The 27,943-nt window shown below is 42.7% G+C and overlaps 1 long non-coding RNA gene across 1 annotated transcript; it reads left to right on the forward strand.

Annotated features, from left to right (window-relative positions):
- The first annotated feature begins 261 nt into the window (after positions 1-261).
- LOC115482345 lies at positions 262-27,633 on the forward strand. Its single transcript, XR_003944080.1, has 2 exons — positions 262-340; positions 27,523-27,633. It is a non-coding gene; the product is annotated as an uncharacterized LOC115482345 (long non-coding RNA).
- The last annotated feature ends 310 nt before the right edge of the window (positions 27,634-27,943 follow it).

The raw sequence follows: 27,943 nt of genomic DNA on the forward strand, positions 1-27,943 counted from the left end.
GCTTGGCTATTAAAAAAAGGAATACCTATCAGAAAGCAAAGGTACAGTCATGCTTGTATATTTCTATTTTAAAATTATTTGTTACGAGAAAGTTACCTTCACAGATAATCTTTTAGAAAGGGTCTCCCTGTTAGGAAGTTAGAAATACTGTGATAGTGTTCAGTTATCTGTCAATCAAGTCACAGTAACTGATTAAAGAGGGAAGTTGAAAAGGGCCCTGTTATCACACTGAATTGCAGTGCCAGTCATCAAAACAACACAGGCAGATAAGACACACTTTCAGCTCCTCTGTCCAGAAGAGGTGCTGGGAGGACTTCTAGAGCAGCAGAGAACTTCATTGGTAAGTTATTTGCTGGGAAATTGCTTTTAAACTTGGGAAACGTAGACTTTAGAGTTATCTTCCGCCTTAACCGATATACTCATAACACCCCTCTCCTCAAGTCACTTCACTGGCTCCCAATCAGATACCGCATACAGTTCAAGCTTCTCTTACTCACCTACAAATGCACTCGATCTGCGGCCCCTCCATACCTCTCTACCCTCATCTCCCCTTACATTCCTACCCGTAACCTCCGCTCTCAAGACAAATCCCTCCTTTCAGTACCCTTCTCCACCACCTCCAACTCCAGGCTCCGCCCCTTCTGTCTCGCCTCACCCCATGCCTGGAACAAACTCCCTGAGCCCATACGCCGTGCCCCTTCCCTACCCATCTTCAAATCAATGCTCACAGCCCACCTCTTCAATGTCGCCTTCGGCACCTAATCACTACACCTCCTCTCAGAAAACTTATCTACTCCAACTTGACATTTCGTCCTTTAGATTGTAAGCTCTTCCGAGCAGGGACCATCCTTACTGTTAATGTGTACAGCGCTGCGTAACCCTAGTAGCGCTCTAGAAATGTTAAGTAGTAGTAGTAGTAGTATCTCAGTGTCTTTATTTTTAAGCTACTCTAGTTATTTAGCAAAGGCAGTTTAAGGGATAGGGTTTTCTTTGTTTGTTTAGCATTTAAAGTCTGTATTACAGTTCCACAGGCTAGCAGTTAAGGGATTATTCCAGAGTTTACCACAGCATCAGTGTAGAGCAGAGCTGATAGTCGCAGGACACCCCAGTTTAGAGTTGTAACTTTAGTTTCAAGCACAGCTTAGTTAGTATAAAACCCTTTTCCCCATAGCTTTAAAACTTTAACCTTCTGCCACAGCCTACAGCATTTTGTGGCACAAACAAAAGACCCGACACAGGCCGTGTTTTGGCTGGTGTGTAAGTCAGATACACTTAAAACAGCAAAGCTGTGTCAAGTGCCTGGAGCAAAAACTGCTCTGTGTTGACTTGATCAGGCATAATCAACTATAAAGGATACAGGGCAAACATTCCCCTAAAAACTAGTCCAGAAACAAAGCAGCACTTATTTCTTAGAGAGAGAGAGAGAGAGAGAGCAGAATCACCACATTTTCAGCAGCTGTTTTAAGTGTATCTGACCCCTGAAGCAGGTGGGCACAGCTGCTGAAATATGGCCCATGTCGGGTCTTTTGTTTGTGCCACAATAAATATTTATAGGGTCCTTTTACTAAGCCACGGCAAAAGTGGCCTGCGGTAGTGTGGGTGTGTGTTTTTGGTGCATGCTGAGCCAGTTTTTATCGCGTCTTGGAAAAAGGGCTTTTTTTCAATGGGACGGGAAAAAGGCCTGCAGCAAAATTTAAACCAACGCTCACCTATTTATGACCTGAGCCCTTAACACCACTCATTGATCTAGCGGTAAGGGATCATGCAGTACATCTGCAGTGAGCGATCGGTGCATACCAACTGTTGTTTAACGCTGGAAATGCCACACACGGTAAGAAATAAAAACATTTGTCCCAGTGGTATGAGCACATGCCAAATCTGAAATTACCACCAGGGGGTGCACTAGCCTGACAGTAGTCTTGTTTTGATGAGCACTGCACGCGCATAGAGGCTACTATGCCTTTGTAAAAAGGCCCCTGTTTGGACACTCCCCGCGTGGAAGTCAGTGTGTTATCCTCTACTCTTCTGTCTGTTTTGGATTCATATAGAGGCCATTTCCTGTTTTTTTCCTGACTAAAATACAAAGGGACACTATCAGGCTTATTTTCGAAAGAGAAGGGCGCCCATCTTTCGACACAAATCAGGAGATGGCCATCCTTCTCTCAGGGTCGCCCAAATCGGCATAATTGAAAGCCGATTTTGGGCGTCCCCAACTGCTTCCTGTTGCGGGGACAACCAAAGTTCCCAGGGGGCATGTTGGAAGCACAGCAAAAGCGGGACTGGGGCGTGACTAACAGATGGACGTCCTTGAGCGATAATGGAAAAAAAAGAAGGGCATCCCTGACGAGCACTTGGCCGACTTTACTTGGTCCATTTCTTTTACAACCAAGCCTCAAAAAGGTGCCCGAACTGACCAGAGGACCACCGGAGGGAATCGGGGATGACCTCCCCTGACTCCCCCAGTGGTGAGTAACCCCCTCCCACCCTGCAAAAAGCATCTTTAAAAACTTTTTTTGCCAGCCTCAAATATCATACTCAGGTCCATCGCAGCAGTATGCAGGTCTCTGTGGGGGGAGGTTTGTGTGTGTCAGCAGAGGCATAGCGAAGACGTGGATGTCCTTCTTTCAAACATTTTGGACGTCCTGAACTGCCTCCCTCCCCCTCCCCCCACAGGGACGGCCAAATTTCAAGGGAGTGGAGTGGAGTGGAGTGGAGTGGAGGAGTGGCCTAGTGGTTAGAGCACTGGTCTTGCAATCCAGAGGTGGCCAGTTCACATCCCACTGCTGCTACTTGTGATCCAAAATCCAAATAAAGGGGGTTTCAGAGGTACAGCAAAGGCATGGAAATCCTTCTCACAGAAACATCCACATTTTGGAGGTCCTCAACTGCTCTGCACTGGCTTCCCCTCCTTATGAAGGAAATCGTGTGCAAATGAGCTAACAGTGAGCAACTCATTTGCATAGGATTTCCTTCATGCATGCCCATTCCTTTCCGAATCGCTAAGGGATCGGTAAGGGAAGGGCTTTTTCCATTCAGTTAGTCCACTGCAGTGCTCCCTAGGGTGCCCGGTTGGTGTCCTGGCATGTCAGGGGGACCAGTGCACTATGAATGCTGGCTCCTCCCATGACCAAATGAGTTGGATTTAGTTATTTTTGAGATGGGCGTCCTCGGTTTACATTATCACTAAAAAACCAGGGATGACCATCTCTAAGGTCAACCATCTCAACATTTATGTCGACCATCTCTAAGGTCGACCTAAATGTTGAGATTTGGGCGTCCCCGAATTTATTATCGAAACGAATGATGGACGCCCGTCTTGTTTCGATAATATGGGTTTCCCTGCCACTTTACGGAGCCGTCCTGTGAGGACAACCCCAGGAAAACTTATGCCCCTCCATGTGTTGATGCTCAAATTCTTTGCCAGTCATGTTCATCAAGATTAACGCCAATCTTTTCATTCTAGAACATAATCAAATTGGTATAAGTAGCTTTACCAAACAAGGAATATAATTGTTATATCTTGGATATGCATCTCTCACCTAAAGTGTTTAAAAGAAACGAATGCAGAGCCCAAAGACAGAAAAACAAACTTATACTAGGATGAAACTTCACTTTCTCTCTCCTTTATCTTACTTATCTTTCTACTACAGCAGCAATGATCTCACTGACTTAGATTTTGCTAACTGAAACTCTTTTAGTCCTTGGTTTGCCTGTGGCCAGAACTTAAGATGCATGCATGCATGCATGCATTCCTCTGAGGCAAAAGGCTAATGAATTAAGGTAACAGCTAAATCATGAAAGAAAGGGCACAAAGTTTTACGGTTTGCTTATGCTTCAAAGTTAATACTTCAGGGACTGATGTACTCATTAGTTAAATACCAACACTGCTCCTGAAATAACAACTGGCTGAAGACGGGGCTCCCTGGGATGCATAAGTAGGTCTTACTCTGCTCCACAGAAGTGCACAACAGAGAACACTGACTGGGGCACTGACTGTTCAGTTCTCCTCCTCTTACCCTACAGATAGGAATACATTTCATCAATGAAGTAAAGGAGTGTGCTTTGATTGCATCCTACAATTTACTCTTAGCTCATTCTGCAATCTGATGCAGGGAGCAGGGCTCTGGAAAGCTTGGTGCAAATGTATTACATCAGTCCAATAAAAAAAAAAGCATTGCATAGAACTTCTTTGTTAACCTTTATTTCTATCATGAAGAGGGACAGATTTGCCTTTTGGTTGCCCCTAGGTGCAAAAATAGGGTCAGGGTCCACCTCTTTAAGATGTGTTGCATGGCTTAGTAACCCAGCACACCTGGCCCTGGTGCCGATTCTGTGTTATAGCGCTCTGAATGCCAAGGGCCCACAACCTGGATTCAAAAAAAAAAAGGGAATAAGCATAGGGTTAGGTAGTTCATGAACACTTTGAGGTCTTTTTTACGAAGGCTAACACTGTTGTCAACGCGTGGGTTTTCCACACACTGTGACCACTTTTAGCACACTGGTAAAATGGCCACATTTCAATACATTTCTTTAATGGCAGCCAAGCGCTAATTTCCCAATTAACATGTGGCCATTACCGCATGAGCCCTTACCAACACCTATTTTGTTGGTGCTAAGGGCTCCTGCACTAACCCAATGATAATTGGGCAGAACTCAGCAATGTGCTCATGCTACCCAATTAGCGCAGAGCATGCCTGCTCTCCACCCAAGAGAAAACCTATTCTCTGCCATAGCCACGCCTCCCGCACTGAATAATAATTGGCGCACGTTGATGGGTGCACTACTGCATGATGCTTCAGTGTGTCCTGCTGCAGTGCTTTTTGCCTTTGTAAAAGGGACCCTTAGAGGCTCCGGGGTTAATTGTAGAACACAGGGCCTGAAAGAAATGTGAACAAGGCCCCCGTTTTATGCTTATTTATAAAGACAAAATAGGTGTGTATGTGCCTTCATAAAATAAGCACCCCGAAGCAGTCCCAATAGTGCACAATTTCATGTGCACGTATTTCCACTGGCTCTAAGACAAGTGTAATTGTGACTGCATACTCTGTGCATATATGGGGCCATTTAATTTTTGCAACTCTGCCCCAAGAATTCCTACATATAGCATATTACTCTCAGCATGCAATTTTAGAAAAGCCCCTTTTCCCACATGGAATAATCTCTCTATAATGACCTTCTCTGTCTTATGTCCTCTGAACCTTTAGGGGGAGGGGTCTGACCGGACCCTAGGGCCAGGGTTGGCTTTAGAGTAATTCAGGAAGGGTAGTTGCCTGGAGTGCAGTACAAGGGGTACCACCAGGAGCCCTAAGAATGCATGAACCAGAAGCATCACACAGCCCTCTAGCTACCCAACCTGTCCAAATCTGGAGTGCCACATAGCCGCAACCAACCCTCCCATCCCTTCTGGAGGAAGGGGGGTGTAGGTAGAGGTGCCCCTTTCACCACAGTGCCCTTTGGCATGTTTCTGCTCTTCCTAATTAGAAATGTAGGTCTGGGTATCAAGGATGGTAAGAGTGGTACAATGTGACTGTGTGGCATTCATCCCAGAAAACCATCATTATAAACCAGTACAAACTATACTAAAACAGCGTTTAATTCTAGCTCTGCATCATGCACTGAACCTCTTTATGGGAAAGAAATATCTCTTCATCTTCATTAAAAATACAGCCAGAGAGCGTGAATAAACCTGATGTGACATTAACTCTAAAGAAGCTGAGTGCATTGAGCTATTAAGAGCACTTACGGGGCTCCCAGTGAAACCAAATATTAAGGATCCTTAACATGGTCCTAGCCATTTAGTGCCTTATCAGTCAGCCAAAAAAACAGCAACAAAAATTCAAAGTTTATTGTTATTTTATTAAGGAAACAAATTATCACTGCTCTTTAATAAGGTCTGTATTTCACATTTTTGGGGTGCAGGGGGTTCATCCAGCTGCTTCCTTACATCACATCCATCATCCTCTGACCAAGAGAGACGGAGCCCTGCACGGTGTGCTTTTCAGTCAGCCACTAGGTGCCACTGTTATGTAATGGTTGGGTTCTCTCCCCACTGGGACTGTGAAAGCTCTTTGTTCAGGATCGCCAGTCCTGGCTGGGGCTGTGGAATTGCACCTAGGTGTCTCAAAGCGTAGCACAGAACGCTGCCTTTGAGCTACTAGGTCAGCCTTCCACACTTAGGGGTCTTTTTACTAAGGCTCACTAACAGACTTAGCGCACACTAACAATTAGCACACATTAAATGATAAGTTGTCCATAGGAATATAATGGGCATCTTGTCATTTAGCGCACACTGTTAGTGCATGCGAAAATCTGTTAGTGCCCCTTAGTAAAAGGACCCCTTAGTTTTACTGGTTGCTGATTATCAATCTAAATCTAAGAAGAACCCAACATCTCAGCATGGCAGGTGGACACAAGACAGAGGAGGTCATTTTAGAGATATTATTCCAAGTGGAAAAAAGAGATTTCCTAAAATGGCATGCACTTAGGTATTCCTAGGGCAGAATTGCAACGCACATGCTCATTTCTTTCAATTAAATGCCCCCATATATGCACAGAGTATGCAGACACAAATACACCTGTCTGAGAGCCGGTATAAATATGTGCACATGAAACTTTGCACTACTGGGACTGCTTATTTTATGAAGGCACATACACACCTATTTTGTCTTTACAAATAAGCATAAAACGGGTGCCTTGTTCACATTTCTTTAAAGCCCTGTGTTCTACAATTAACCCCAGAGTCTCTAAGTGCACATAAACTACCTAACCTTATGCTTATTCCCTTCCTTAGAGAATCCAATATGAAATCATGAAACAAGTATTGGCTTCAGTTTTCAGTTCTGCTATATTTTTCATATGGAATGTTTGAAATAATTATATAAAAGATGTTCACAGAAGGGAATGGAAAGGTAATAAATTTGGTGCATGGGGAAAATGAGACTATCGCGTACAAGTTTAAAAACCAGAAACAATATTGAAAGTGATTTAACCAGGCAGGAGAGGCTTCCACTCCTGCCCAATTAAATTGCTAGTGTGGGGGCAATCTGCTGGCATTCAGTAGCATTTAATCAGACAGTACCGCTGAACAGCAGCATGAACTGCTAAACACGAGGCTGGCTATTTTGTGGGTGGTTCAGGGCAGAGTCGGCACTTAACCATAAAGCACAGTCTCATCTTTGCCCAGTTTAACCTAGGCAGTTAAGTGCTGAATATTGCACTTAGCCAGATCCAGGATAACTGGTTGCCTAAACCCAGGCATTCAGTGTCTGTTCCCAGACATGGCCCGGGTATAATGCCACCTCCAGCTAAACATTTACCTCCAAACACCATTCTTTTATTATGATATGTGGTTATTGGCTGTGGGATGTTGGTATTCACTCATTTCTCATCCGCTTCAATAGTGTGGCTCAAAGCAAAAAAGCAGAAACACAGACAGTGTAACAAAACAAAACAAAGCAGCTGGCTAGAACTAATACAGCCATCTCACTACAACCACCACTCACACACATCTTCAGATTTGAAACTTATCACTGTCTGTGTGAGTTATGTGTGGCCCACTCTCCCTTGTATGCTTTCTAAAGTCTAACTTTATGCCAGAATCTTAGGAAATAACTTAACAAACTGGGGAGGTTGCAAATGATTTGCTTGTGCTTTAAAATAGATGTTAGATGCCTTGTCTGTTTTTCAGCATTGCTGTTCTTTGTGACCATATTTTTTTGAAACCTGTAATTTAGTTGCATACACAATACTTTACTCTGTTGGTATTTACATTACCAAGGACACTGTATTTGTACTTTTGTTTTCACAAGCCTTGCAATGTGTGTGCATGAGTTTGTGTACACTGATATCCACACCTGGATTGATTTGTTGACTCCTGAGGAAAGCACTTCCATGCTAAAACGCAGATCTGCGACAAGTCTGACTAATAAAATTGCTTTTTACCCTTGAGTTGGAATTATATTGGTCCTCTCCTACTTTCAGTTCTGCTCTGTGCCTTGATTCATAGGGATTTTCTCTTCTTTTTTGTTTTTGTTTGCTCTAACTCTTTTACTAAACCATGCTAAAATAGGGGTTTAGTGCATTCATGGGGCTAAGGGGGAAATTGTATGTATGGTGCCTTAAAAATTGGTGCTGTAAAGTTAGGCATAGTTTATAGAATATGCTCACATGCCGTTCATGAGACTAAATTTTAGGCGCACCCATTTAGGCCACCTAAAACCAGGCCTAAATTAGGCGCACATCAGGTGTATTCTATAACACTGCGCATAGTTTTTTTGAAATGTCTATAACCCACCCATTCCACACCCATGACCATATCCCCTTTTCAACTGTGCACATTAGAATTTATGCGCACTGCATTATAGCAAGTGCCTAGAAAGATGTGCTGGTACATTCTAATTAATGCCAATTAGTGCCATTAATTGGTTGTTAAGTACCAATTATCAGTGCTGGTTGGTTTGTTAATCAATTAAGTTGTGCATGCAATGTGGCCCTGTGGCCAAATTAGTGAGCACAACTTAAGGCGACATATATATAATTTGGGGGTAAGCCCGTATTTTTTAGATGCCAGTATTTTAAGGATTTTATTTTTATTTTTGGCAGATCCTGTGCAAATGTTTCCACTAGCACATGAGACTTGCTTATGCCATGTATACCACTAAAAACCCTGATGTAAATACTTGTGCCTAAATGTAGACGTGTTATTTATTTATTTATTTATTTATTTATTATTGATTATTACATTTGTATCCCGCGCTTTCCCACTCAAAGCAGGTTCAATGCGGCTTACATAGTAATAGCGAATACAAAATATTGTTAGAGAAAGTAAAAGTTAAATATACCATAATAATAGAAGAGATGAGAAGGTAGAGATAGGCAATGGAGAAGGGAGTAAGGTGGGAGATATAGTCTGGGTCAATGTTGTTGTCACACTGATTTGTGTTAGGTAGATGGATTCTTAAGATTAGTCTGGGTCATTTGGATAGGCTTGCTTGAATAAATGGGTTTTTAGTGCTTTCCGGAAGGGTAGATAGTCACAGATTGATCGGATAGGTCTGGGGAGGGCATTCCAGAGTTGGCTGCCTAGGAAGGAGAAGTTGGATCCATAATAGGTTTTGTACTTGAGTCCTTTGCAATTGGGGTAATGCAGGTTGAGGTAATTTCGCGAAGATTCAGACATGTTCCCCTATATTCTACAAGCACGCATGTAAATTTGAGGAATGCCCCGACACACCCACACTCCTCCCATGGCTGCACCCCCCCTTTTCAGCTACGCGCTTTAGAATTTAAGCAGACCTCTTTTTAGAATACACTTAACAAGAAGCACACGTGAATTCCAATTATTGCCAATTAGTGCTGATAATTGGTTATTGGCCACTTATAATCATTGATTGGCTCGTTACTCAATTAAGGTGCGCATGTAAATTGGGCATGTGCGCAATTTAATACACGTGACTCACCACACCTTATATGTGTACACTAATGTGAATACACTAGCCGGATAATGCTTCCATGACCATTCCTCACCCATGTCACGCCCCCTCTCAATAAAACTGCAAAAGAATATAAATACAATTAACCCTACATTATCCATTTAGGACTAGATTCTATATATTGTGCCAAGATTCCTGCATGGAAATTGAAGCGTTTTCTATAAAGTACGCTTTAATTTAGGTGCGGTTTATAGAATACTCCGAGTGCCGGTCAATGTGACTAAAATTAACCGTGATCAATTATGTAAATTTCAATGCCTAAATTAGGCACGGAACAAGTGTATTCTATTACAATGGGCATAGATTTTAGAAATACCCATGACCCACCCATTCCATGCCCACAACCATGTCCACTTTTCAACTATGTGACTTATATTTACACACACCACGTTACAAAATACAAAGTAGCATAGTCAGTGACAGCAGATAAAGACCTGAACGGTCCATCCAGTCTGCCCAATTGTTACAACTTTGCCTTACCCTTCACTACCAATTATAATGTTCTAATACGTATTGTGTTGTCATTGCAAGTAGTATACCATGCCATACTTTGTATTGTTACTTGAATATTTTTACTGCTGTAATTGCCTATTGCTCATGTTTGATCTATTCTTACTGTACACCGCCTTGAGTGAATTCCTTCACAAAGGCGGTAAATAAATCCTAATAAATAAATAAATAAAATAAATAAGAAGGGAAATGGGACTTGATATACCGCCTTTCTGTGATTTTTCAACTACATTCAAAGAGGTTTACATATTATATACAGGTACTTATTTTGTACCTGGGGCAATGGAGGGTTAAGTGACTTGCCCACAGTCACAAGGAGCTGCAGTGGGAATCAAACCCAGTTCCCCAGGCTCAAAGTCTGCTGCACTAACCACTAGGCTACTCCTCTAATTAATGCCAATTAGTGCTGATTGTTAACATCCAATTATCAGCGCTGATCAGCTTGTTAAGTAATTGAGAGGACCTTTTACTAAGGTGTGCCTAAAAGTGGCCTGGGTTGGTGTAGGCGTGTGTTTTGGATGCACGCAGGTCATTTATTCAGTGCACCTGGGAAAAAGACATTTTTTTTGTGGCTGAAGATGCACATGCGGCAAAATTAAAACCAGCGCACATCCATTTTTGGCCTGACACCTTACTGCCACCCATTGACTTAGCGGTAAGGTCTCATGTGCTAACCGGGTGGTAGGCAGCCAGCGTACATAAACTGCCACTTACTGCTGGGTAAGCGCCACACAGTAGAAAATAGAAAATATTTTCTACTGCATGTTTTGGATGTGCGTCAAAAATGGAATTAGCGTCCAGGGCACGTGGTAGCTCCAATTTGACATGCATTGAATGTGTGTAGGTGCCTACATGCCTTAATAAAAGGGACCCTAATTTATGTGCATTGTTATTTATTTATTTATTTACAGCACTTACATCCCACAATTTCCCACCCAAGGGTAGGCCCAATGTGGCTTACAACAATCTACATAATCATACAGCAGGCAAGGTCAAAACAGTTAATGTTCTAGAAGTATAATGGGAAAGGACAGAAGTGAGATGAAGAAAAAGAGAAGAAGCAGAGGTGGTAATATGACAGCGGGGAAGACAGTTCAGAAGTTAGAGGTGCCAGACGGTAGTGGTGTGTACGCTTTGCCAAATAGAAAGGTCTTGAGGCGCTTTTTGAAGGTAGGATGATCAGTGGTAAATTTCACTAGCTTAGGTAGATCATTCCAGAGATGGGCACTAGTGTAGGAGAAAGTTGATGCGTAGGTTCTTTTGTATTTAAGTCCAGAATATACTGGGTAATGGAGGTTTAAGTACGATCGTGCAGACCTGTGTGGAATACCTTTGCATTTCCACATGGAAATCTCAGTGCAATACCAACTAGGAACTCAAAAAGATCAGCACGCACATTCTTGAATCTCCACTACCCCAGTTGCAAAGGACTTAAACATAAATCAACATATGCATCCAGCTTCTCATACATAAGCACGCAATTATGGAATGCACTACCAAAGGTCATAAAAACAATGCCCGACCTAACAACTTTCCGAAAACTACTGGAAACCAACCTATTCAAAAAGGCATACCACAATGATCCATCCTAAATAGTAAACGACGACACTCCACCAAAACCAGACAAAATCGATCTTTCTACACTGGACTGACTCATACACTCTGTTACTAATGAACGTTAACGCAACACCACTTTATTTCGCCATAATGAACTTCTATATTTGATCGTCTAACTGACTCTATACTTTACTCTATCAGCTATGAACTTCAATACAATACCACTATGTATTTCTTATCCCGGAAATGGTGATTGCCATTACGGCATACTGTAAGCCACATTAAGCCTGCAAATAGGTGGGGAAATGTGGGATACAAATGCAACAAATAAATAAGTAAATATATAGATTCCTGGGGTCAGTGCAAGCTATTGTGAATGCACTAGCTAAATAACGTTTCCATGCCCTTTCCCTGCCCATGCGATGCCCCCTCCTGATAAAGTTACCAAAAAATTAATAAAGCGTAATTACTGTGTATTTTGTGAAAAGCCTTTTATCAAGGTTTAGTAAAAGGGCCTAAGGGATAGCTTCAGTGTTGCTCTGGGACAAACTTCTGGGGAGGGGAGGCTTTGCCAAGAGTCTGCCTCAGATAACTGCCTTCCATATACACTGCAGTCCAGACTAAGACTACACTAACACAAAATTGTGCCTTCTAAGCTGCTCCCTCCCCCCCCCCCCCCCCCCCCCCCATCCTTTCCCCAGGGTTGCAGCAAAATGGAAAAAACCATTCAAAAGCACAGTATGTACTCAAAATGTAATGTAAAAATCTTATCACCCTTTCTATAAATCTATATTGGAAGCACTCTTGAAACACTGCTTTTGTGTGCTTTTGTTTCTCTAGGGAAGGTGTGTTGACCTTTACTTATTTTGATGTGAAAACCCACTCTTTGTGTTAAAACAGACATACGTTTTCACAGAAACTGAAACACAGAAAACAATGAAAGAAAATAGGATGGCCTTTTAAAAGCATTGAGCAAGTAATTATGACAATTACTGTTTTGCAAATGAATTTAGAGTGAAAAATATAACTCACTTAAAGTTGTTATGGCAACTAGTATGTGGAAAGAATTAGACATGGAGCGTTCTTCTTTCTAAGCAAAATCTTAAATAACTTCATGCTGAATTTAGGTCCGGTTCATTTTAATTAGTCGGGCAGTTTGTGAATATATCTTAGCCTCTAATCTGTCCAAGCCAGTCATTTTCTCATTAGCAGACAAACTGTAAACAAACAGTGCCTATTCATCTGCTAAAATCCATTTACCATTACAAAACTCAATCCAGGATTTCTTTCTAACATAATTTATCAACCGAAGCACAAAGCGGGCTACAATATCCTTCATGGTTCTATTAAATCCATAAATACGGCAAGCTTGCAAATGTAGCAGCAGACCAAAGGGTCTGTATAGCAACACACCACAGCACTGTTTATGTTTACACATAACTGAGCATTTCAAGAAACTGGGGGATTTATAAAACAGACTATAAATTCCACTCAGCATCTCAGAATCAGAGGAACACGGAGTAAAAGAAATGACAGCTTCAGATGAAATAACATTTCCATTAAGCTTTGCTACAAGATTGCATCAAAGCAGTCCATGTGTTTTAATCTGGGGGAAAAGAAAGACACTACTGGGGGTTCCTGCCTGAGGGCTGCCTCTGTGTACTTTGCACAGTGACCAATTTTCATTCAGTCTGCTCTGTCCCAAGTCTATACATTCATTCCTGGCAATCCTTACAGTTCCCCCTACTGGCCAAGAGCAGAAATTCAGCCCGAAGAAACCCTTGAGGGGTGATGCTTTGGTTTCTGGTTAGCAGTCTCAACTGCTTGGCAGAAAACAAAAAAAAAAAAACAAGACAAGAAATTCTTTACTAAACCCTGAGACGGTAATTTAGACTCTTAAAAAGATGCTAATCGCATGGTGGTTCAGAGATCTAATTGCACTACACACATTTTGAATATTCCAACTGCCATCTCTGGAGTCTGCATCTTTGCATGATACTGAAGTTAAAATCTAACAGTTTCAGGGATTTTGAATTTCATAGCTTAAGCTAGACAGTATCTGCTTTCTCCCTGATGTTTTAGAGAACACGCCTCTGGAAAAAAAAATCTTGGCAAAGATTGCTCACCATAGACAGATTTGTTATAGCTACACAGGCTTGCTTTGAAGTGTTAGTAAATGCTAATATTTAAGTAAGTCAAGCCTACTCAGTTGGGCTTTTTTGGTACCTGCATAAAATACAGCCAAGCCACTAGGGAAACTTGTCTACCAACATTGTTGATGAAAGTACGTCTGATCTCTGATATGTAGATATGTGTCAGTATATTAGGGAAGAGAAGAAGAAGGCAAACGTGATCTGTGATTGGTCAAATAAACCCTGCAAGAGATCAGTGGAATGTACTAGGGCACATTGCCACCTAACTACCGGGCAATCACCAAACAGAACAGGGTGTAACAGCAATGGCAAACTCTGGCTTGGGGTTTTTTTTCCAGAAGAATGAAAATGCTCCCAAGATGTATTTGCCTAGAACGGTTCTAAACAGCAGCAGATGTATGTATAGTATGCTGGTTATTCTATAAGTCAATTATATGCAGCCCTGTGACACAGATTACGAGGAAGTTTATGGTTTAGCAAGGTGAAAGTGTCCTTTAGGACTACTACTCGTTTTGAGCTAAGAGATTTACCTCAAAAAGCATTTTGTGTATCTGCTTCTGCCACTTACATTTTGTTGCACATACCAAAACACAGTCCCTGCTACAGAAGACCATGAACAGCTCCCAGGAATACATACCAAGGAAGAGAGCCTACTGCAGACGATCATAAACACTCAGCACATCTACACATACTATGGGAGAGACTCTGCTGCAGCATATCATGGATGCTCCCAGGATATTTGCATTTATGATGGGACTCACTGACAGAAAAACCTACACAAACCATGGGACACCCCTGCTGCAGCCCAACAGGGACATTTCAGCACACATCTGCACACACCATCCTGCAGTGAACCAAGAATACTTCACACACTATGGGAACAGACCATTATTGTTGTTGGGGGAATTCTGCATTAAAAATTTGAATATTCTGTGACATTATTTGAAAATTCCACAAAATACATTTATTTTATTTGTAATTTTCTTGTGCTCAGTTCCCCCATTATAAGGGCTGACTTCTTCCCCAGGCATGATATATTCCCTCCTCGGGTTTAACCTTCTCCATTTCTCTGTTAGCTTGTGACCCTTCCTCTCCCCTCCCATCATAAGTTCAAACCCCAGCCTTTTCTGTTTCCCTTCTCCAGGGTGAAAGCCTCCCATTTTCCCCTTTCTCCCCTTTTCTGTTCCTTTGTTCACTCTCTTTTCTGTTCCCCTGTTCACTCCCCTCCAGCAACTCTGCCTTCTATAGTTCTCTCCCCTAACCCTCAGAATTCAATGCCCTCCCTGTTCTTTCTCTCTAACTCCCAACAAGATCCCTATTCTGTCCACCTCCATGGTTTCATCCCATCTTCCCCAGACAAACCCCCTACGTTACTTTTCTCTGCCCCAATCCCCATGGCATACACATTCCATCTACCCTCCTCTAGCCCTCCCCCTCCCATGGCACACACACACACACATACACAATCCACCTTTCTCCAGCCCCCTCCAATGGCAGACACCAACTCACCCCCTTCCATGGCATGCACACACACACACCTCATCCACCTTTCTCCAACCCCCACCCCCATGGCACACCCCACTCCATCCATTTTTCGCCAGCCCTCCAATGGCATACCCCATCCCATCCACTTTTCACCAACCCTCTACCCCTATCCCATGGTGCACAACTTATCCAACCTTCTCAGCCACTCCTCCTACAAAGCTGACCCCTTTCACCCTCTCCTCCATGGCACACACCTGCCCCATCACCTTTCTCCAGCCTTCCATGGCACACATTACCCCAACCACTTTTCTTCAGCCACTGTCCCCCTTCCCAATGCTGCACTGAAGAGGAGGAGGTGCACGGATGCATATCGGGAAACTTCCTCCTCCTTTTCCATCCTCGGCCCAACTGTGCCTTTGAGCTGTGTGGGCCTCTAGTCTGTAAAGCCACGAGGCTTAAAGAAATAGGGAGGCAGTGAGGGAAGCCAAATCATGCTGCACCAGTGAGCAGTTACAGCTGTCTGCACTGAATTCTGTGCAAGAAATGCAGAATTCTGCACATTCTGATAAGCAGTGCAGTGCAAATTCTGCATTACGCAGTTATGCCAAGTTCCCCTAAGAGTAGACGCTGCTGCAGCCCACTAGTGATACTTCCAACATGTTTGCACGTACCATGGGAAGAGATCCTGCTGCAGCACACCAAGGACACCACCAGAATACCTGCCTATCCCATGGGAACAGACCCTGCCACAGCACTCCAAGGACACTCCCAGCATACCTGCACACGTGATGGGAACAGACTCTGATGCAGCGTACCACAAACAGTCCCAGTATGTCTACACTTACCACAGGAACAGACCCAACTGCAGCACACCAAGGACACAAAATGCACTATAGAATCTTTATGGATAGAAATTCCACGTGATGAGAGGAAGAGAACAGCCGTGTGGGTGCACCACAATCTGCCTGGCCAGAATGAACACATATACAATGAAATGCTAACAGAAATTAGGGACGTTAACATAATTGCAACACAGTAATAATGAGTGATTTAATTTACCCCAGTATTGACTGGATAAAGGTCATGTCAGGACATGCTAAGGAAGTAAATGAAATAACTGCTTCATGGATCAACTAATTCAGGAACCAACAAGAAGAGGAGTTATTTTAGATCCAGTCCTCGGTGGAAACAGCAACAGTGATCATAACATGATGAAATGTGACTTAATAACTAGGGGATGGATGCTAAAGAAATCTACTACGCTGGCATTTACAAAACATCTGGAAAGGTATAGAAGCAAATCTTTTCCAAAGAAGGAGAAATGGTAAAACTAGAAGACATGAATTGAGGTTGCGGGGCAGGAGTAATGTCAGGGAATTCTTTTTCAAAGATAAGGGTGGTCGAAGCCTGGAATGCCATCCCAAGGGAGGTGGTACAGACAAAAACAGTGACAGACTCAAAATGGCATGGGATAAACACAGAGGATCTCTAATTAGAAAAAAAAAACCCTAAACTTAAATGGCTGCAGGTGTGTGGATATGTCGAGTGATGCTTAAATGGCGACTTTGGCTGTGATGAACTAGGGCCGGTGCCGGGCAGACTTGTACGGTCTGTGTCCCGTATTTGGCAATCCATTTAGGATGGGCTGGAAAGGGCTTTGACAGCAACTTAAGTGGCTGGAACCTGAGGACACTGCTGGGCAGACTTTTATGGTCTGTGTCCCACAAATGACAAGATGATTTGGATAGGCTGGAGTGGGCTTCGACAGCAACTCCAGTAGTTGGAACGTAAGGACAGGGCCAGGCAGACTTCTATGGTCTATGACCCAGAAATGCCAAAGAAAGACCATGATCAAGTATTTTACATCATATTCATTGTTGATTTAATCATGAATTGATAATGAGTGTGACAGTTGGGCAGACTGGATGGACCATTCAGGTCTTTATCTGCCATCACTTATTATGTTAAAAAGGTGGAAGGAAGGTCAAACAATAGTCAGTGTGATTAAAGGGTGAGGTGAGAGAGGCTATTATAACCAAAAGAACATCCTCCAAAAGATAGAAAAGGGATCTGAATGAAGAAAGCTGGAAGCAGTAAGTATAAGCATTAGAAACAGGCCTGAATTGAAGCATAGGCAACTGCCTCGAGCACCAGGTTTGGAAAGACGCTGGAATATTGCTGCTCCTGTCATGTCTCAGTTCAGGCCTGGGGCTGCAGCGCTTCTGTCCTGTACAGTGGTGATCCCAAGCAGTAGCAGTAACTTCCACATGGGAATAAAGCATGGGGCCAGCGAACCTTCCCCCGCGCTGACAGGGCCTTGCTGCAACACTCTGCCCCCTTCACTTGCATGGTTGTTACTATGGCAACCTGTGCAAGTGGAGGAGGTGGAGTATTGTAGGATCTGCCAGCTCAGGAGGGGTGCCAGGCCGCTGCTAAATTCTGATGCTGCTTGAGACCACCTCCGTGAGGGAAGTCTGTCTACCAGTGAGAGAGAGAGATCTGGGTGGAGTGATCAGGGAGGGGGATGGAAAGGGTTCCATTACCTATGTGCACCCCCCACTTAAAATCTCGCCTTGACTGGCAGGTTAGATGCACAGTATCAATAAAGCAAGCAAAGAGAAAACTTGAAGAAAAAAAAAAAAGCTTGTTGTGGAAGCAAAAACTGATCATAAAAACTTTTCAGGTACAAATTAGCCCATTAGATGATCAAAGGGTAGAAGGGGCACTAAGGAAGGAAAAGGCCCTGAGGAGAGACTTCTTTGGTTTGGTTGTTTACTCTTTCAAATACACAGACTAGGGAACACACAGTGAAGGTAAAAAGTAGTAAAGACAAACCCTAGAAAATACTTTTTTCACAATGCATAATTAAGCTCTGGGATTTATTACCAGAGGGCTTGGTAAAAGCTGTTAGTGCAGCTGTGTTTAAAAAAGAGGGTTGGGCATGTCCCTGGAAGAAAAGTTCATAAACCATTATTAAGGTAGACTCGGGAAAGCCACTGTTTATTCCTGAAAATATGCAGTATGGAATCTTGCTAATTTGGGGGATTTTGCCAGGTACTTATGACCTGGATTGGCCACTGTTGGAAGCAGGATACTGGGCTAAATGGACCTTTGCTGTGACCCAATATGGCCATTATTATATGCTTATGCTCTTAAGGTACTCCCAGTATGTCCGCACACACTGTCAGGGGTAAACCCTGCTGCAGCATCCCAGGGGCACTCCCAGCAGCAGTAAGAAAACAAGCAGAGTACATCTCATAGGTATAAAACTGCTTACCTAGTCAATCAGACAGTTTCATCCAGCTGGGCAACCATCTGTCTTAAATTGTCAGCAAGAAAATTCCCCCTCATGAAGGAAATAAAGTACTCAGTCAAGCACAAACTGCTCCTTCATATGTCAAACACAATAACGTAATAGTTCCATTAACAGGTTATAAGCATTAGACACACCTGTGCAGAAGTGCGTGAGTTTAGCCTTGAATTCAAAAATTCAGGCAACTAAATAATTTTCTGTAAAAATTTACCCGACGCATCTAACAGACAGTCCTCATCTATATGTAACAGGTGGCCCCTAATCTATAAGTCACGCAAGGCTATTTGTATCAGGCTTTTCACACATTCACACAGGAGAAGAAAAATAGGCACTGCACTGGATCAATTCCCATTCAGTCCATATTTAGGGAATTTGTTCATTGAGCACCTGCATGACACTGGGGAGGAAAGAGGGCTCTTGCTGACCTCATCTTAATTGCAGGTCTATGTGACTGGTTTGCATCACAGTGGCTAGTATTAGGAAGTACAGTATCAAAATTATTCTTACATTCATTTAAACTAGTCCATGCTAGAAAATAGGTTAATTTAACATTTTTAAATATAGGGATTGATATTCAGCTGGACTTAACTGATTAATTCCCGCTGACTGGGTCTGGTGCAGAGATTTCAGCAACTGTTAACCAGACAGTGTAACTGAGTATCAGCACAGACCATCCCAGGACTATCCAGTTAATGCCAGGGTAATCCGGGGGGATGGAGCAAAGGCATAGCCAGGAATTATCTGGGCATCAGCAACGGGGCTGGCTCAAGGGACTGTGGCACCCTGAGCTATCTTTTGCATTGGCTCCTCCCCTCCCCACCCTGACATGAACTACTACTAGACATACGCAGCGCTGTACACATTATATGCAGGTACTTTCTCTGTCCCTAGAGGACTCACAATCTATGTTTTGGTACCTGGGGCAATGGAGGGTTAAGTGACTTGCCCAATGTCACAAGGAGCTGTGGTGGGAATCGAACCCAGGTTGCCAGGATCAAAGCCCGCTGCACTAACCCTTAGGCCACTCCTCCTGCACTTATGGTTCAGGAGTTTACCCTGCACATCTGGTAGCTCCCCTCTCTCTGACGTCATCCTCCCCCCTGCTGTGGTTAAGGACACCAAAATCTTGAATGCCAGTCTAGTGTTTCTCCCTCCCCTCCCCCCCCCCTGCAGGGGGAAGGGAAGATAGAGGGAGAGACGCTGGTCCAGGATTTTGGTTCCCTTTATCACTGGCACCCTGAGCCAGTGCCTCACCTAGCCCGTAGGTTGAGCTGGCCCTTCCAGATATCTATACTGCTTCATTTGTAATGAGTCAAAATGGTTTACAAATATTCGTAATCTACAAAAAACACAAAATAGAAATTAGAAAAGGAACTCCATTGTTTGATAGGACAGACCACTCATACAACTGAAGAGTAAACAATAAATTACATGGTAAAAAAAAAACAATCACACAGCTCAAAGAGCAAACAGTAAATCTTATGGCTGGACCAAATGGATCCCCAGGCATGCATTCCCGAAAGCAGGATCACAGTAGAGGCTCAGCTGTCAAAAAGGTGCGGTTTCAACAAGGTCCAAAAGGCAGAGCATGGTACCTCCAAATGAAGGGGATGAGGGAGGGAATTCCAGAGAGCAAGTGCAAGACAGGAGAATTTGTCAACTCCCATTAGCTTTGAAGGGATGTGGGATGACAAATCTATTGCCATTGAGGGACTGAAGAGAATGAGAAGGAGCAAAAATGGATGATTAGGGAAGAACCTCTTTGGTTGGTAGAGCCTGGGAACCCTTCCATCAGCCTTGCTGCCTTCTCCACTGTCATGCGTGAGAAACAACAGAACTTCTTTCACAGGTCAGATTCAGCCACACGCAGAGGGCTGGGAAAATGAGCTCCACAAGCCACATCCAGTCCACGTACTGTAGTATGGGGCCACCTGATCTATGGTGTGTAAGCACTAGTTTGAAGAAATCTCCAGTTCCAAAGAAAGTTTTACCCCATAACATGGAAATCCCTCTCCTCCTACAATCTCTCCTTTAGTTAGCAAGCAAGGGTCAGGAAACACTGGGGAGCTGTTAGGGACTGAAATTTATCTGCCAAGCTCTCTGCTTCCAATTTCTTCTAGAAGTTTGCTGGTCTTCTCAATTGCATTGGTGCATATCTTAAAGGTTCTTTGTCTTTACTTTCAACGAGCATGAGGTAAGAAACCTTCTCTCTCTCTCTTATTAATATGTTACAGCAGCCTAGTGGTTAGTGCAGTGGACTTTGATCCTGGGGAACTGAGTTCGATTCCCACTGCAGCTCCTTGTGACTCTGGGCAAGTCACTTAACCCTCCATTGCCCCTGGTACAAAATAAGTACCTGAATATATGTTGACCACTTTGAATGTAGTTGCAAAAACCTCAGAAAGGCAGTATATCAAGTCCCATTTCCCTTTCCCTATTGGAGATTCTAGATGGAATGTTGCTACTATTGAGATTCTGTTGCTACTATTTGAGATTCTACATGGACTGTTGCTATTCCACTAGCTGCGCAGGCTTCTGTTTCTGTGAGTCTGACGTCCTGCACGTACATGCAGGACGTCAGACTCACAGAAACAGAAGCCTGCGCGACCACATTGGTGATCTGCAAGGGCAGGCTTCTGCATGGAATGTTGCTAGTGGAGGAGTAGCCTAGTGGTTAGTGCAGTGGACTTTGATCCTGGGGAACTGAGTTCAATTCCCACTGCAGCTCCCTGTGATTCTAGGCAAGTCACTTAACCCTCCATTGCCCCTGGTACAAAATAAGTACCTGAATATATGTAAACCACTTTGAATGTAGTTGCAAAAACCTCAGAAAGGCGATATATCAAGTCCCATGTCCCCTTCCCTTTCATGCAGAGCCGATTTGGCAGAGGATTTCTATCCAGAGGTGAACGATCAGTCTGTCCTATCCCTCTTTGTTCGAGTGATCAAGTTATCTTATAGAAACAGAAGCTAAGGCTTGTTGTATTGGGTTATGCCAGAGCAGGTAACAAGGGTCATTTTCTCAAGAAGGGCAGTATGGTATCATCCTGGCTTGTGCCTATTAAAGCAACAAACGCGCCAATTAAAGCATAAATGGTGAAAATATTCAGATGCACTCAATTATGAGAGGTATAAGAAAGGAGTTCATTCTTCCAGAAAGGCTGTTAGAAGGGCTCAAAGAAATTATTTGGTAAGCAGTTGGCAAGGGGCAGGAAATAGGCCAAAGAAGCTATTTCAATTATTGTGGAATTTTAATCCCCTCAAACATTTTTGGATTAGTCTGTGGCACCATCCTTACCAACAGAACATTTTGTTCAGCTCTTCGTAAACCACTGAAGGTATTTGGGACCCTACTGAGTGTCAGAATCTGGTTCCTACTACTCAGAGCAGATCTTTAGATGAGGAATCTGGTCGTTGGTGTGAACTCTCTTACATTACAGCTGGAGTACTGGCACATTGTCTGCAGGAGATGGATTTGAGATTTAGTCTCCTGGATCCCACAGCTTCTAGATTTTTTAAGGCAGGGATGCAGTCTTTTGTTTCACTTTTTACAGTGATCACCAATTCATATCTATAGACTGGTGTTGCTCCTCTGCGATTGAAATATGACCTTATGAAGCCTGTTTTGAAGTCAAGTATGGTGGATGCTGCCTATAGTAGGTTTCATCATCCAATATCTAACCTGCCATTTATGGAGAAAATTATTGAAAAGTTGGTACACAACCAGTTGCTAGACTTTACAGAAAGTACGAATCTTTTTCATTTTAATCAGTCAGGTTTTTGTTTAGATCATTCCGCTGAGACCGTGCTATCGTCTCTTGTCAAAGAGATTTATTTGGCGAAAGGCAGAGGCCTTGACCACTCTGCGACATTTGATACTGTCAACCATTGGCTCTTGAAAGAACAGTTAAAAGCTGTAGGGACTTGTCTATAATTTTAGCTATAAGCTATAACGTTTTACTTCAGGTATACTACATTACTTCCCATCCCCCATCTCTCTTTTCTTATCAGCTACATGAAGGAATTTATGGCTGGTCACATGCTCTGATGGTGAAAATGTTGCTAAGGCCACTCAGATACCTGGTATATCCTGTTACAAAAGTGATTTACGGGAAAGAGGTGTGGCAAGGACCAATTGCAAGCTTCCAGCACATACGAAAGTCCCAATTACAAGTCTCCAGCCCATATGTAGCACCTATGATTGGTCCAGGATAGAGGAGAGGTGAATGCTCACCACAGCCTATAAACCCACGCTGCAGACAAAGGAGGAACTCTGAAATAGTCAGGATGGTAGGAGAGTTTCATGTCCTTGCCACAGCCTATTTCCAGGGGGAGTACTCTTCCTCCCCCCCCCCCCCCCCCCCACCCAGATAGAAACTAATTCTCTATATCTAAGAATCTTTCTTTCATTCATTCTTTCTTTCTCTCTGTTCTGTGACCTTTGGATGAGGAACAAACTCTCCTTCCTTCTTTTTCTCTTCTTTATATAATTAGTCTAATTACTTATAATTACCAGAGGTACTGATGTTAGATTGTGTAAGTTTTGTTATAACTTTACAACTGATGTCAGATGCTGTGATGGTGGGTGAGTAATTAAAGACTTAATACTCTCTAATTCCTGTGCAATTTTTTCTATAATATTTTATAAAATTTCATAAGTTGTTTTATCGAATAGCAAACCAAAATACACAGCCTAGTACAGACTGAATCCTTTTTTAAAGGACAGGTCACAACCTGAGGTATTGAGCAGCATTCATTCACGCATTAGGAAGTTGTCACTGGAGGTCCCTCGCCGAGGGTATATCCTGTCCCCACTCTTGTTTAATTTTTATTTGCAGCCAGCAATAGCTGTCATCAATATCTGAAAGGTGGCCTGATTTTTGTATGGGGATGATATTCAGTTGTGCATACCTGTGTGAAAGGTTCAACAGTGGTTAACCTCAGTGCTTGTTTGGCAGATGTTTCACTCTGGTTCGAGAACCATGGTTTGAAATGTAACCCTGCAGATAGGAATCACTGTGGTTTAGCAAACAGAGGAGATCATTCACTGAATCTATTCTGGTGGAGGGCATTCAATTATGCCCTAAGGAGTACATTTGTACTCTGGAAGTCGTTCTGGTTCTAAGTTAAGTGGAAAGTATCAGATTTCAGTGCTTGTGTGAAGCTTCTTCTTTTAACGCTATGCCCACTCTGTGTAGTTTCCTTGGCTACATTAATCCTTTCCCTTGTGAGCATTTGGATTGATTATTTAATGTTCTGTATCTGGGCCTTCCAAAGAGAGAGTTAAGACAGCTTCAGTGAGTTCAGAACACAACCTTCTGTCTTCTCTTGGGGAAGAAAAACTTTGATCTTATTACCCTGATGTTGATTCAATAGCACTAGTGTCCAGTGGAATTTAGGCCTACATTTTCTGCATTTGGTCTCCCCAAACAAGACTGGCCTTAGCAACTGTGGGGCCCTGTGTGGACCAGTTTGGGGCCCTGCACCCAGAAGCATAGCCAGGCTGAGGGCATGGGAGGCGTGGAGAGGGAGAGCAGACTGCTGACGATGCGAGTGCTTAATTTAAATGCGACAGATCACATCAAAAATAGGCGCCGGCACTGTCAGAAATCCGTTTGGGGCGTGGCCGCTTCCCTGGGGACCCACCTAGCTACACCTCAGCCTCCACCCCTGCCCTGCCCGGGGCTTAAGATTTCAAATGAGATGTCTTGGGTGTATTTATTTATTTAAACTGAACTCTTTAATCACCAACTACTATTGTAATTTTAGTGATGGGGAGCATAATTACCAAGGAAGAGGGGGAGGGGGAGATGGAGATGGAAAGGGAAAAAAAAAAGCTTTAACTTTTGGTCAGCCACCTGTTGCAAAGCTGACTCAGTTAAGGGCAGGACCCTTATGTGGCCACTCCTGTTGTCCCTGCTTAAGACTGACCCTGTCCCCAAAATACATGGACAATCACCTGGTCGTTTATGTTCCAACAAGGACAGTTTCTACTTGGTGTGGAGAATGACTTACGTGGCATCCAGGTCAGAAAATCAATGTTCAGGTTTGTGCATTGAAAGAAAAGAACCCATAGTATTGTAGAAATGTTTGGCAAATGCAGAACCTTTTTCTAAAATACGTGTAGCACCTCCAAAAAGGTAGGCATTGGTGTTAAAAGACACAATAGGAACATATTTTGTGTATTTGTATCTAGTTGAATTGTAACTCACTTGTGGGCTGTGTTGTAAAAGCAAGTGCATCAAATTTTAATAGATAAACACATAAAATTAAGCCTCCTGCAATCTTGGCTGGTTCAGCTACAAAAGAGGCAAATCTATAAGTGGCCTCCTCCATTTAGGTACTCCGTTGCCATACGGTAAGAGCCTATTACAGGGGTACTCAAAGGGGTCCACAGCACAGAGCAGTTGGGTTTTCAGGATATCCCTAATGAATATGCATAAGAGAGATTTGCATAAAATGGAGATTACAAGCATGCAAATCACACTCATGCATATTCATCAGGGATATTCTAAAAACCCAACTGGCCTGTGGACCCCCAGGACAGGTTTGAGTACTCCTGGCGCTCACAGAAACAGAAGCCTGCGCGGCTGCATTGGTGATCTGCAAGGGCAGGCTTCTACATGGAATGTTGCTAGTGGAGGAGTAGCCTAGTTGTTAGTGCAGCGGACTCTGATTCTGGGGAACTGGGTTCAATTCCCACTGCAGCTCCTTGTGACTCTGGGCAAGTCACCTAACCCTCCATTGCCCCTGGTACAAAATAAGTACCTGAATATATGTAAACTGCTTAGAATGTAGTTGCAAAAATCTCAGAAAGGCGGTATATCAAGTCCCATTTCCCCTTCCCTTTATATAGAATCTAGCCCTATGCTATGTATATGTTTCGTTACAAAATAGCACATGGTCACCCTGCTGTCACTTTCCCAAGTCAGTGCATACTTACATGCATAAATGACAATATTCTGTACATTTAGCCATGTGAGGGTGCATAAATGCAGCCCCCTCCCCCATTATAGTCATCAATTTTCAAAAAGTATAAATAGCTAATTGTAGGAGTTAACAGCATAAAATTACTTTTCAAACAAATTTAAGGGCTCTTTTACTAAAGCCTAGCACACACTCATGGAAGTAGCGCACCCTAGGAATTAGATTCTATACATGGTGCCAGAAAAATCAGGGCTGAAAAAAGTGCTATTCTATAAGCCACGCTTAAAGTTAGGTGCGGTTTATAGAATAGCGCTTACGCCCGGGAATCATGCCTAACTTTAGATGCAGCTACATAAATACATAAGTATTGCCATACTGGGAAAGACCAAAGGTCCATCAAGCCCAGCATCCTGTTTCCAACAGTGGCCAATCCAGGTCACAAATACCTGGCAAGATCCCAAAAAAGTACAAAACATTTTATACTGCTTATCCCAGAAATAGTGGATTTTCCCCAAGTCCATTTAATAATGGTCTATGGACTTTTCCTTTAGGAAGCCACCCAAACGTTTTTTAAACTGCACAAATAGCTGTTTGTACCAACTGAAGTGCCTACATTGCGCCCATGACCCTTCCCTTTCTGCACCCTCTTTTTCTGATCATGTATAAAGTTTAGGTGCGGATTCCGCACCTACATTTATGTGCATAAATATAAATTAAATCTAACTCGTGTTAAAAATTGCTTGTTAAAAAAACAATAATTGGCACTGATTAGCTCATTATTCAATTAAATTGCATGCACATATTGGGCCACGCCCACATTTACATGCATAATTTTTGGTGACATTTATAGAATTATGGGGTAAATGCTAAGACACTCATAGGTAAAAAATCGGCTTTTTGGCATTTATCATACACTAATTCCATTAGCATGCACTAAGCTTTAGTAAACGAGCCCCTTAACCTGGCAAAACACCAGGGCATTCCTGGGGTGCATTTAAGACTTAGGCCATGAACAGGGATTTTCAGCTTTTACAGCAAATCTGTACAAACTATAAACCATTAACCATAACTGGCTAACTTCAGCCAGGCCAGTGCAGCTGCACAAATAGCTGTACAAAATAGATACATTTTTGTCCAGCTATGTTTTGGAAAATTTTCTGTCATAACAGTGATGCCAAGTTACCCAGTTTCAGGTTGGAGACTTTGGGACAGTCCTGGATTTCTGACCACCCCATCCTGGTGCATTATGGGATGTGCAGCTCTGCTTTTAATGTGCATGAACAAGTACTACAAATCCCACACTGCTTTGGGGTGTAAGTTTAAAACCAGGACTGTCCCAAAATCTCTAGCCTGAAACTGGGTAACTTGGTATCTCTAGTAAATATCCATAAATATCTGATGTATATATTGCCACAGAGTTTATTGACCCCCAAACAAGGAAGAAATATAATTTATGTCAAAATACTTCTTGTGTTTCTGATTGGGTGGTGTATTGTATTCGATGTAGTTGTAATAAACTGTATGTTGGTCAGACATCTCGTAAATTATCTATTAGATTAAGCGAACATAAAAGTAATATCATCACGAGGAAGACCACGGCTCCCCTTGCTGTGCACTGCAATAAAGAAGGACATTCTTTTGACAGCTTAAAATGCATTGTACTTCAGCAACTGAGATGGTATCCAGGGGGAGGAGACAGGAAGCTCCTCCTACTGAGATTGGAACAACGCTGGATCTTCCGTTTACATACCTTGCATCCATTTGGTTTAAATTCTAAAATAGAATGCAATCAATTTTTTTGATCATTATGAGAAACTTTTCCTCCCCCCCCCCCCCCCCCCCCCCCCCGCTTTTTGTAAAGATGATATGTACAGATCTCACATCTTTTGACTGACGTTTTTAGGGGTGGAGTCAGTGTAGGCGTCTGACGTCAATATATATAAACCGTAGCCATTTTGTGATCATTTGGCAAATGAACTCGGACAGAGAAACTGCTTTATAAGAGCCGGGAAAAAAAAAGTGCTTTAAGAGCTTTGAAAGTTCGGGGAAACTATACTGATGTATGATTTCTTTTTTTTTTTTTCAGATCTTTTCAGTCAAACACCACAGACCCTGAGGCAGTATTTCGAAACTTGGGCCGAAGTTGGGCCATGGATGGTGTTCTTTTGACTGTTCAATATAAAAGATAACTAACCGATTAGTGAATATTCACACGGTTTTTTTGTGAGAAGTATTTAAGCAGATTAACCATACTTGAAGAGGTTTTTGCCTATGATGATTTAGAGGACCTCCTTTATGTTGATATTATCAATGATAGAGTGTTCCTCTAGATTTTGAGGCTTTTCCTCTATTTAAATATATACATCAGATATTTATGGATATTTACTATAGCTAGATTTTCATTCTATTTTTGTATATCTTTGTTTGCTCTTTGTGGTGTTTTAGATAACTTGGTATCTCTGTCGTAATCCAGCCAGTTAGGCTTGCCTAAAATTCAGCTAAAAATA

This window comes from Microcaecilia unicolor, chromosome 13 (assembly GCF_901765095.1).
Source record: "Microcaecilia unicolor chromosome 13, aMicUni1.1, whole genome shotgun sequence".
NCBI lineage: Eukaryota > Metazoa > Chordata > Amphibia > Gymnophiona > Siphonopidae > Microcaecilia > Microcaecilia unicolor.